This window comes from Triticum urartu, chromosome 6, assembly GCF_003073215.2.
Source record: "Triticum urartu cultivar G1812 chromosome 6, Tu2.1, whole genome shotgun sequence".
In the NCBI taxonomy this organism is placed as follows: domain Eukaryota; kingdom Viridiplantae; phylum Streptophyta; class Magnoliopsida; order Poales; family Poaceae; genus Triticum; species Triticum urartu.
In genome coordinates, this window is record NC_053027.1 from 20951848 (window position 1) to 20964109 (window position 12262).

Genomic DNA, 12262 nt, shown 5'->3' on the forward strand with positions numbered 1-12262 from the left:
TTTGAATATATGTCCTCCAGAGAACATCCTCTCGACAACATTTACCACACCTAATTTCTTCAAGTAGTGTAACTAATAAATATTTACATAGGACCACAACATCTTATTATTTCATAACATAAGATGGCATTTCCCCTACAAACAAGTGAAATACAAAGAATTCAATAATGTTACTATTACTAGGGAGAAATCAAAGGGAAAATGGATAGTAAAAAAATATTTCCTTCATTATCTAATTATTTACAAGTATTCAATGATGTGGTTATTCTTTGCTCGACAAAAAGAATCTATTGAAAAGTAACACTAAAACCATTGAAGAAGCTTATGTGAGGAGTGTGAAACCATCAAAGAATGTGATAGAGTATGAAGAAACTATTATAGCTTTCCCATGTTTGGTCCCTTCACCCTAGAGAACCATAGAGAGAACCACCAACATGGATAAATTTATCTAAAGGCCAACTAACATTGGACATTAGCAAAGCAACCCATACTGATGTCCATCGTTTTTCTACATGTTACTCTTGTTTTAGCTAGCTTGAGTTATGTATATTTCACATCGAGTCAGTTGAGCTATTGCTAATTTTCATGTACAAAACATAACAAATTTTCCAGAAAGAATTCTTAGTATGGTTCATTCAATCACTATAAATCATTAACTATTTCTAGAAATGTCGTTAGTCATAAAAAATTTCACAAAAATGTTCAACGCCAAATTAATTGAAGCAAATTTCAAGTGTGTCAAGTCCACTTTCAATAGCATATAAGTGAATTTACCCTAACAAACCCGTCTCTTGAGAATCGATGCCCATGCAAAATATAACTAATATCTCAGAGTATGATTCACATCGTTTTACCAAGAATTTTATGTACTAAAATCATTTACACAGAAAAGATATAAAACACAATTTAAAAGGTTGTATCGTTTCCTTTTCGTTTAATTAGTATATAACACAAAAATAAGGTACAATATATGGAAAACACACATTTTTTACAATAAGAATAATAGTAACCTAATACGACATTGTAATTTCATAATAAGTTAACAATGGATAATGATGATCCCCTTGCATCAAACATGCCTAAGACAAAACTATGTTCGCTAAAGGCGCATATTTGAGAATGTGATCACATTTGGATGCAAGTTTCCTTGGACAAGTTAAATAATATGTGTTCATGATACAACTTTATAAAATTCTAGCCCGCACATCGGGCGAGCCACTATGCTAGTACAGTGAAAAGCACAGATTCTTCTCCACCTTTAGCTTGTATCTCTGGTAGTAAACTAAAATATCAAAAAATATGTAGGCTAGAACACAACATCAGCTCGCAGTTGCTTCTCGGGGAAGTTGTATAGGTAACTAAGGCATGTACATTTATCTGCAAAATAAAATATTGCAGGAGGATTATATATATAAGGTATCCTTATTTACATGAATGTAAAACAACATATTATATTTCTAATGCATTGTGATCTTATTTTTCAAATGTTGATATGAAGTTTGTCATTGGTCGCATATCTCCATTTACCTGTACAATTCTATGGGATGGTGTGAACCAGCTTAAGTCTACCATGGTGCCCGTTCTCGCCTTTTTTAGAAAGGTGAATATGTACCATGGTTATGCTTTCAAGTGATATTTTTTGACATCATTCTTATCATTGATTTGGTATAATGTCTTGATTGTCGTGTCTTTAGAAAAGTAGTAGATTCTGTTTTGATAACAGACAACCATGTAAAAGTGATTGTTGTTTTGGCTTACCAAATTGTTGTTTTGCTCTAATGTCTGTGTATTTTGATGAGTTAGGACAAATGTCAATATTGACAGATAATATAATATTTGAACCACAGTGAACATAAAGTTTGTGTCAACCAAAATTAACCTTTTGGATTTATTATTACATGGCTTCAAGTTCCACTCTTCTTTGGAGATTGCCCATTATTAGCTGCAAGTCTTATTAAACTGATGATGATTTTTAGAACAATTAGTTCCTGTGCAACATTTGATACGTCATATAATGGTCTTAATCAATGTTTTCTTATAATTCCTCGGTGCAAAAACCACTAATGCTATGCTTAAATAGGGATTTTTTTCCTTAGGACACATTTTCCTTAGATAAACCATTTTTCATGTTGCTTTGAATTACTTGAAATAGCTTTAGGTAAACTTTGTCTATTATAGCTTGTCATAGAACTAGTTAAGGCTTGCTAAACATTTAACAGTTTAAAAGTTATTAAAATATGAAATAATTAGGGGAGCCTCACTCTAATACAATAAGATGATCCAATGGTGTGATTGTGAAAATATGCATTTATTTGTCCTCGGCGAAAAACAAGCATTTCAGCTCACTGCAGGATCAATATATACCGAAACATTTGTTCCTTTTTGTCTAGGACACATTCAATCATATTTTTTCAATCCATTCATTGGATCATGTTATATTATAGGTGTGTTCGTTCAGTATTTTTTCACGATTTTTGAGAACTTTTACACCATCAAAAACCTTAACTATGTCTGTCCGCAAATAATTTATTCTACATTCCGGCCATCCCATGGCAATGAAGCAGCCAACCAGATCCACTCCGCATGCAAACCTCTCTCCTGTAGTAACTGGTGGTAAAAAGATCCATCAGTTTTACTACTGGAAACTAAGTGTATTACGATCAAACCTAAACCTATAATTAAGTTGCAAAAGTGTCTACCACATTTACTACAAAACCTAAAGCGTTTTACCATCAAGTTTAATGCCAGATTAAGTAGTAAACGAATCTAGTATTTTCTTTTACTACAGAACAGCAAGCATATTACGGAATGAATAAAAAAATTAGCCCATGAGTTTGCTAGGCTGTCTGCACGTACAGTAGAGCACTGAATAGCATCTGCATATGTAGTAAAAAGATTATTACTTATTACTACATGTTACATAGGAATTTACGACCGATAGTTCGCACAAGCTTTCACACTAAAGAAATCAATATGTTTTACTATATGTTACATGAGAGATTACTAACAATTTACGACCATGCACCTGAGTAATGAAGTTAACACTTCTTATTACATGTCGCACGGGCTATTACTATCAATAGATGACCATGCATCTATAGTAGTGAAGTTAACACTTTTTACTACATGCCGCTATTACGACCAAATGTATAGAGGAGCATGAGGATGGGCGCTTACACACACACACACACACATATAATATATATATATATATATATATATGTATATATATATATATATACCCCCAAGATGGTAATGATTTACAACCACATTAATTCAAACATCATGGATGACGGTGTAACTCAGATGACACTATTCACACTAAAATGTTGTTGTCTCTCGGGGGTACATCTGGAGCACTCTCTTGATCTCTACTACAGCTTACAAGTATGAGTGGACATAAATAAGCGTGGAGCTTTAATTTGGTCCAAACTCCTACACACACCCCACACATAGACTCAACCCAACACTCCCCCTCAACTTCTAAAAAAACACTCCCCCTGAGATGGGTGATAAGTATCTATCATTACCATCCTGTTACAAGCTAAATTATATTACTTGAGTGCTAACCCTTTGTTAGAGAATGTACTACTTGATTCTCCAAGCTTATGTGATTTAATTCTACTAACAAACATTCTTGTGCGTTGCAACGGGAGAAAAAAACATGCCCCTAGCCGAGTAAGCATGGCTCAAGACTCCCACGGGTCTACATCCTCTACTTCAATATGGCGCCCCTACCCGTGTCACTGCTTATCCTTCTTTTCACCATCACTAATAGTGAGCGTGGTGTCCACCCTATCACAATATGTCTGATGGTCAATCCCAAGGCATTGATCTCGGCCACCGCGTGGCTCACCTTCATTGAACCGCACCAGTGAAAGAGAATGTTTGGACCATCTTTCAATTTGTTAAAATACTAGCTTAAATATTATGGAGCACTGAGGAAAAAAATTTGCCCGTTGAACTATTAGCCACAATAGTTGCTTCTAAATTGATGTGGCTTCTTTCTATTTGTGTCTTGGGTATGAGTGAAAAAATATTCAGTCTCAAAAGACAACGAATAAATGGGAGCAAAAAAGAGAGTATTATTAAAATTGCATGCACGCCTTATATACTCAAATAAGGCTGAAGAAGCAATATGCCCTTTAGTCATATACGCACAAAGGGATAGAGCCATTTAGAAAATGTCTGAATTATAAGAATCAACTTGTATGTTGTGCCACTTACAATGATCTATTCTACCAATTGGTCCACAATGAATTCACTAATGCTGGGAGCATGTATCATCTCAATGGCTTTGTTTCCTTGTTTCTGAAGAGAGAATTCCTAACTCGTAAATCGAACACCATTAACCCCACCTACGAAAGACTGGCTCATCATTCTTTAGGGACCCCTCCCTCTCTATTCATTGTCCTCTAGCGACAGAACAAACACTTGGGACGCAACCTAATCAACTATTAGATCTACAGAATAAAACACACCGCATCATGCTTACTCAAGCACATGTAGGATGCATCAAGAGACAATCGTGAAATTTTAGTTGAATTTTAAAATCATCAATGACAGATCAAAAGCAGATCATGAAATTAAAAAACCATCAATGAACTCCACCAATCCACCTCGTCGTTGGTTCTACCCACCTTGACCTCTTCAGCAAAGAGGCCCGTGCCACCGACGCGATGGCGGCCTATAACCTCCTCCTTCTTGATAGGGCACAACCACTGGGAGCAATCTGAGCGAGATGATGGCGCCCTGATGTGGAACTACACTAGCCCGTCTCCACCACACTCACCGTGGACCCCTTCCATGAGGTGCGGCTTGCAAGCTTCCCAGTCTGTCTCCTTCATCTCTGGCTAGTACCTCCACCGCAAAGGAAAAGTTGATTCCGGTGAAACCCCACTCGATTCCTCCTGCATAGAGCCTCCTCAACACCTCTGATAGCCTCCTGGCCAGGCAGCATACACGATAGTATGCGTAGAGGCTCTAATCTTTCTACGACAATTCTGGCAAAGCCTTACCCTACAACGGCGGCCGCAAGCGGCCATATGCTGCAAATATACAACACTACGGCTGCTGCCGAAAAATTTGCTCCAAATGGGGGACCATGCAGGACGTCAATAAAATGGTTGTTTTATATCACTTTTTGCCAGAAACGCTTCTCCAAAAGCTTCCCTAATATAGAACACCCACAAAACGACAGCTGCAATGTATTTCAGGGCACCAATTTTAGGCTGTTGTGAACATTTTCTGGTGCCCTAAAATTCACTTTTTTGAGCCTCGAATTTTACTCCAACTGCTTTTTTGCGCCCTAGGGCTATGGTTGAAGATTCCATGAGTTTTTTTAGGGTCTTTGAATTGGCTTCTCAATTTTTGAATTTCCCCCATTGTCCAGTCTCACTAGAAAGCACAAAGAGCAAGGAACTATGTCTCCTCTCTTCTTCCCTATTAGATATTCTGTTTCAACTTACTTGAGCAAGAACAATTAACAACCAGGTTCAATGCAACTAGCACACCAAGGCCCTAAATCCACCATGCTGCTCTACCACAAACACAAACCACACCTCCTACAAGAAGTTCTCAGTTGCCTTCTTTCAGCAACCAGCAAAAAAAATTCTCCTTCAATCCACTATAAGACAGCAACATTAGCGGCCCAAAAACAGATTCAGGCAACACAGCTCTTCTCTGCTTCTTTGCTACAGTACTCACTACACCAACATCGCTACCTCCAATGGATAGTATCTGTACATACATCACCCATCTCTCCTTTCACCACCACAGACCAACACCGCAGACCTACAGGTTCTTTTACTTGCACGCACTATCGACGGTCGTCTCGGATGAGCTTTTGATTTCGAGCAACCAGCCAGCCACACATCCGCCTCTTGCTGCTACCCCCAGCACCCACGACTTACAATTCCTGCACGAGCCACAAGGAGGGGACCGGTCCCTGGTTGCACAACAAAAGCTTCAGTACCAATTTGTTGCGCTGCCCCGCGCTCCTGGCCACAAGCACCTCTTCTCTCTGCTCTAAGGGCTACGGATGTGTTGCAGCTTCTCCCATGAAATTTTCCCCTCACTCCAGAAGTTCCACTAGCACCAGAACCTCTCTTCACCCACAACTACGACTACGAGTACCAACTTTCCTCTCACCACAAGCAATGACTTTAATTATTTTTAACCTGGGTTTCATGCCATGTTTTTCTTACAGGGACCATACCATGTTGTTTCTTGGGGGAAAATCGGTAACACTCTCTTACCCTCTAGCTATAACCTACATGTATGAGTAGATATACACAAGGGTGGGACTTTGGGCCAAACCCATACACACACCCCACACATACACTCAACCCAACATATATCCTTACTAGGATGTTGATTGGTAGAAGTTTGCACCGTGTTTCTAAGTTATGTAACTGTTTACTACTCAATCCAGTCAAATCTCCATTTCCTTACATAATAGGTGTTGAAGCCTTGAAGTTGTTGTGTAGGACGTGAGATGATCGTGGTCCTTTAGGCATCACTTTTCATAATTGTACAAGGAAAGCACATACATTTTCTATTGGTACTAATTAGTGGGGCATATTGTCCAAAAAGGATTTGATAGTGAGAGGCCAATGAGGTCAAAACATGTCAAACTCCAACAAAATGAGTATTTCGTCATATTATTGTATGAATTATAGAGGTTATTAACATGGTAATTATTTCGGGATTGAAACATTTCATTGTTGCAACATATCCACTACATATGATTCTATTCTTTTTGTATGTAACATGAGTTTGCATATATATTACCGACTTTTTGTACTGGTCATCAAATAGTGTATATTCCGTATGTATATGTGCACTTCTGTTCATGTCTATTTTCCTTTTCCTGCTCAAATATCCCGTGTATCAATTTTGGAGAGGGAAATAGTGGGAAAGATCCTACTACGCTTATAAAGGATCTAAGCACTCTTGCATTCCCTCTTTGAGGCAAGGTTTTTCTCTGTATGTATCATTAGCAAAGTATTCTTTGAATATGCTAAAACATTCATGAATGGTAGGTGTCTTACCATCAAATATGATCATGCTATTGTGATTCCATTAGCTCCAGCATACAAGAAACCGTCCCAGAGAAGCCTTTGTTTTGGTTCCTGGTTTTACTTTTTTCTAACGTATACATGAGTTGCATGCCCAAATTCCAGTCTTGTTTCAACATCCACCAAAAGTTTTGGCTAAAGCCACATCCAAAAGTAAGCGTGTTGCAGTCCTTCCTTAGAATATCTCTATTATAGATCGTGTCAAGTAAAAGCCAGAAAAGAGCCTATGTTTATGTTTACAATATGGCTTCCATATCCATGACATAGGGGTGGGAGAAGGATCATGATTGGTTATAGTGTTGTAAATTTTGTTACTGTAAAAAAAGAACCTTGCCCATAGAGAGTTTCTAGGAGCCATCATCATCAATGTAGCTTAATTTATCAAGAATAATGACAAGGTTGTTGCATTGGGAGTAGGCCATGGATGATAGGGGTGAAACATATCATATATAGATTCACAGGTTAAGGCCTTCTGAATGGTGTTCTTCCTCATCAATAGTACAATAATGCAATTGGGTGGATTTAGATTACGTAGTATGATCAGACCATGTGTCCTACCAAAACAAAATAGTATCACATCTCCCAAAATCACATTTAGCCAAAGACTAAAATTGGTTCCATGGAGACATACAATGTCTCGAACAAAAAGAGCAATGCCTGCCAAAGTGTTGTGGCAGACATGTCAGAGTAATGAGCTTCCAAGATGATATTTTTTCCACTATAATCCTAAAGCAGGATTATATTTGTGTCTTAGATTGAGAGTCAAATATTTTAGATTGAGAAACAAATATTTAGTTGTTTTGAATGGTGGACATTCGAATCATGTTGTTTCTGATTATTACCATGTGACTCTTTGCAGTGGGGAAAAAATCAAGATATTGTCTGTCTGAAAACCATAGAAATGAAAGGAAGAGTGAAATGGGGGGATTTAAGAAAAAATCCTCAAGGATCTTTGTCACTCTCAAAGCTGGTCAATAATGGTAAGATCACATTCTTACATTACAGAACATTCATCCTTGTTCTTATGATTTGGCATTCTCCCCTTTCAGGATTATTTACTTTTGTGCTAAAATGAGTTTGAAATTGTATTTGATATACCTAGATAACTATGTCTTTGTTAGCATCAGTTTGCTTTCATCATAAGTTTTAATAGTTACTGAAACATCACAGAAATAAACATGAACTGACTTTCTGGCAACCAATATCATATTAGGTGATTTCACTGTTGTTGAATGTTGAGTCTTCGAAAAACGGCTTAGAGGGAATGAAGCAGGTAAGATTGACACTTGATTTTTCATTTATTGTCTTTAGAAGGTATGGACATTCAGAGTATTATGCTTAAGCTATTTATGACACCGTTGCAGGTTGCGAAGATGTTAAAATTGAACAAAAGAATTGGTTTAGCAACTACAGAAGATGGTTCATATATTTATGTATGTCCTGGACACAAGGCAAAATATGGTTTCTGGAAAGGCGAGTCAACAATCGATACAAACCAAGACTCATTAATCGGTTTTGTTGTACGGGACCAAAAATCCCCAGTAAACAGCATAGTTTTAAATAGCCAGTTGTAGCTCTGCTACAGCCCGCTATAGCCTTTTCAGCAGGTGCCGCTAAATGGTCGCCTTCACAAATAGCCCGCTATAGCTTATTTGGAGGTCCGCCGCTGTTTTCCATAGCCCGCTATTTAAAACATTCTAAACACAAGCAAGGGAGAGATAAGTATTGCGAAAATACAAGAAATCGGGGGCACTCATGTGGAATCACAAGAAGCGATATGCAGTAAGCTTGTACTATATATTAGTCCACATGCATGGAAGTCTTATTCTCTCGATGTCCTCCTCTAGTACTTGCTGATCATGGACGTCATCCTTCTCTTCTTTCAGATCAACGATCATACCATGTTCATCCTCTTCGTGCGCCAGTAGATGATGGCCTATATTTTCGGCGTCCTCCTCTGGTACTAGCAGAGCTAGGCTCATATTGTCCGTATCCTCCTCCTGGACTACTAGGTCACAACTTCCATGCTCGGCATCCTCTTCTTGGACTATCAGGTCAAGGATTACATCCTCGACATCCTCCTCAATCCTCATGCACCAGAATGTCAAGAAATCTTTCATCAGCTTCCTCCTTGTCCAAGAGGTCAAGGATTCATTACCCATCGTACATGCTCCCAATTTTGCACTAGAATATTTCAAGCCCTTAATAGACCATGGAAACAACAACGGTATTTCTCCTGACCAGCAACATTGGATGTTTAGCGAATGGCTCGAGACTGACTATGTTATTGCAGGTTCACAACACTTGAGGCCACCTACCGGTTCTGCTCCTGGTCATTTGTGGCATAGAATGTCGTGCCCAAGGTCCGAGAATAATCATCCTGGTTTTGAAAGATCAGAAGGCTTCTGTGGTTATAGCTCCACATATTACTCTAGATTCAAAAATGGGCCAGGTAGCACGCCTCCCAACTAAAGTAATTGATGAAATTGCAGCCTTGTCCCAAGAAACATTCTGAATGATTTGTCTTAGACTGGTGTATTCAGAATTACAAGGAAGACACCAGGACATGGGTTCTTGTTTCTATTTCCAATCGGGCCAATTACTCCCAATATCCATAGAACATAATTCCTGATGTGTACAATGATGCATATGACATTTCATTCAGTCTCCTGATAGGATGTTTGCTAGCACTAGTATGTTCCAACCTTCATTGCTACATGTATCTTCAGATTTGGTGATTGATGAGGTTATCATGTATCTTTCTGGATAGTCATAGGAAGTTTTTCTTCTGAATAGCTACAGCGTATGTCTAGTAAACTATTCCGTATGGTAGATATCACGATGGAACAAGTCCTGTAGTCTCATCATCACATTGGTGGGCTTCTTTTTTTTACTAAAAATACTATCAAACACCTCCCTCGTCGTCGATTCAGGATAAATTTCCCTAGGATATGCTATCCGTTTGCCCAATAAGCTTTCCAGTGGGGGGGGCATCTAAATATCGATCTCAGTTCAAAAGAAACTGAACCAGGTCATGAGAAAAACTGGGTCAAAAACCATGAGCTAGTTTACAAGGAAAAGCGGATCGAAAACCTAAACAAATTGACCCGATTATGAGGGAAACAGTCGAGTTTTTCTTTCCCATTCATGTTGTGACACAACACATATGTGCGCACAACATATATGCTTGTGTCCCTATTTGTCTGCCTTTGATTTGGGACATAGCCAAGTTTTTCCCTTCTACTAACTTGAGAAAATAACAGGCCAGGAAACAATGAAATAGAATTCTCTGTTGTGGACCGCCAAACAACTAGCACAAGGCGGCCATCCTCTGTGATCAGGCTTCCGAGGAGATGCAACATCTACTCACTGACTGCCCCTTCTAGCGGCAGATTTGGCACAAAATCCTCTCCTGGTAAGGTATCGGTATACCGCCACGCCCCAGACCAGACGTGGACGTTCGCAGACTGGTGGGCGTCCTCTTGCTGCCGAGGTATTTCCTCCATCATCCTCCAGCAACGGTTGTGTCTTCAACTCGCAGCAGCCCTCTGCTTCACCCCTGGTACAGTCTATCCAGGAAGATGCACACCTTTGGGCTAGGGCAACAGCCAAAGGGTTTAATATTCTTCCAAGAGTCAGGCCTTTGTTTTCCTTCGGGTTGAGCATCCCGTGTTCCGCTCTAGCTTCCAGGTTGTGTACGTGTCCCATATGATGGTACCCTTATACCTCTACCCACTCCTTCTATCAATGCAATGATACTCTAGCTTATGCGTATTCACAAGAGAAAGATACAGGCTGGGATTGTTGTAAATGTGCTGAATCCTTACTAGTAATGGATGAAGACAGATATACAAACCAGCTGGAGCGTGTTAGATGTGTATTCAAACTAGCAAAGCATGAATGCCTTTCAAAACATTTAATCTCTTCAAACAAAGATGCTCCAGAAAGAACTAAGATTTTTAGCTTAGAAGAAGTGGAACAAGCAACCAACAAACTGGGTCAAAACTGCATCCTCAGATTGATCAACATATTGTGGCCATCAGCAAGTCCAAAACAGTTCACCACAAAAGAAAAGGTCCATAATTGCCATTCAAATGAAATTTTATGATGACATGGACATACCAGTACTCGTGAATCTAATTACTGGATCAAGCGTTAGCGGTGACCAAACTAGCATGTGAGATACATAATATACCAGAGACCAACATCTAGTTTGGCAACAACACTGAAACAAAGCTTGCCATCTTGCACCATGCAAAATCTTTGTTGTGCTGTAAGGATTAAAAAAAACAATTGCCTTAAGAAGCTTTAGAACACAGAACCAAAATTCCAGTCGGCCGGCCAGTGTATAATAGAGTGCCGAGTGATAAGTAATGTAAGCCAGGACATACAAATTAATGCATTGCAGAATGGCCTATTTCCGCACTTTCTTAGCTCCAATATGTGTGCTAAATAACATGGCATCAGGATGAACAAGTTCATAACCAATCCATGGTTTATTCCCTACTAAATGATAAGATATCAGCAATCAGGAACCAAATCATCAGTTCAATCAGATTCTGCATCTAACAGGGCAGAAAAACAGCATCTAGTTAGGCCAAGTACACAGAAATAGGAAGTACCAGCTTACTATGGAGAATGAAAACTCGCACCGTCACAGTTTACCGATTTTCATAGCTCGTTCTTGGGTGATGTAATCTGAATCTTGTCGGCACTTCCCTTCGGCAGGCCGCAGCGTAGTCTTAAGCAAGGTGTGGTGCAGCTTTCATGTGAGGGCATATGTACTTCTCCATAAATACCTTCTCAATCCAAAGCAGTGTTGTATAGTAGCTATGTATGTGCGCTAGCCATCCATTTTCCTTAAGAAATTTCACAACATAGTAGCAGGGTCTGAGCCGGCCCTCGAGGCTGTAAGTGAGCATTGCCGGTCGATGAGCAATGTAGGCCGGCTCCAACTTCAACTCAGAGAGAAGGAACTCGGATCTGCGCTGCAGCATGTTCTTTGACCTGCTCAGCACAGACAGAACCTTGGACAAAGCAATGCCCACCTCAGTATCCGACCAGCTGAAGGTGCTCTTCAGGTACTTCACTTTGGCAGCAATCTTCTCCTCGCTGAGGAATGCAACAGACAGCAGAATTTTCCTAAACATCACGGAGCCAACGGGCACACCAAGACCGTCGGT

The 12262-nt window shown here is 39.4% G+C and overlaps 1 pseudogene; it reads left to right on the forward strand.

Moving 5' to 3' along the window:
• The first annotated feature begins 1492 nt into the window (after nucleotides 1-1492).
• On the forward strand, nucleotides 1493-9551 carry LOC125512823 (annotated as a pseudogene).
• The last annotated feature ends 2711 nt before the right edge of the window (nucleotides 9552-12262 follow it).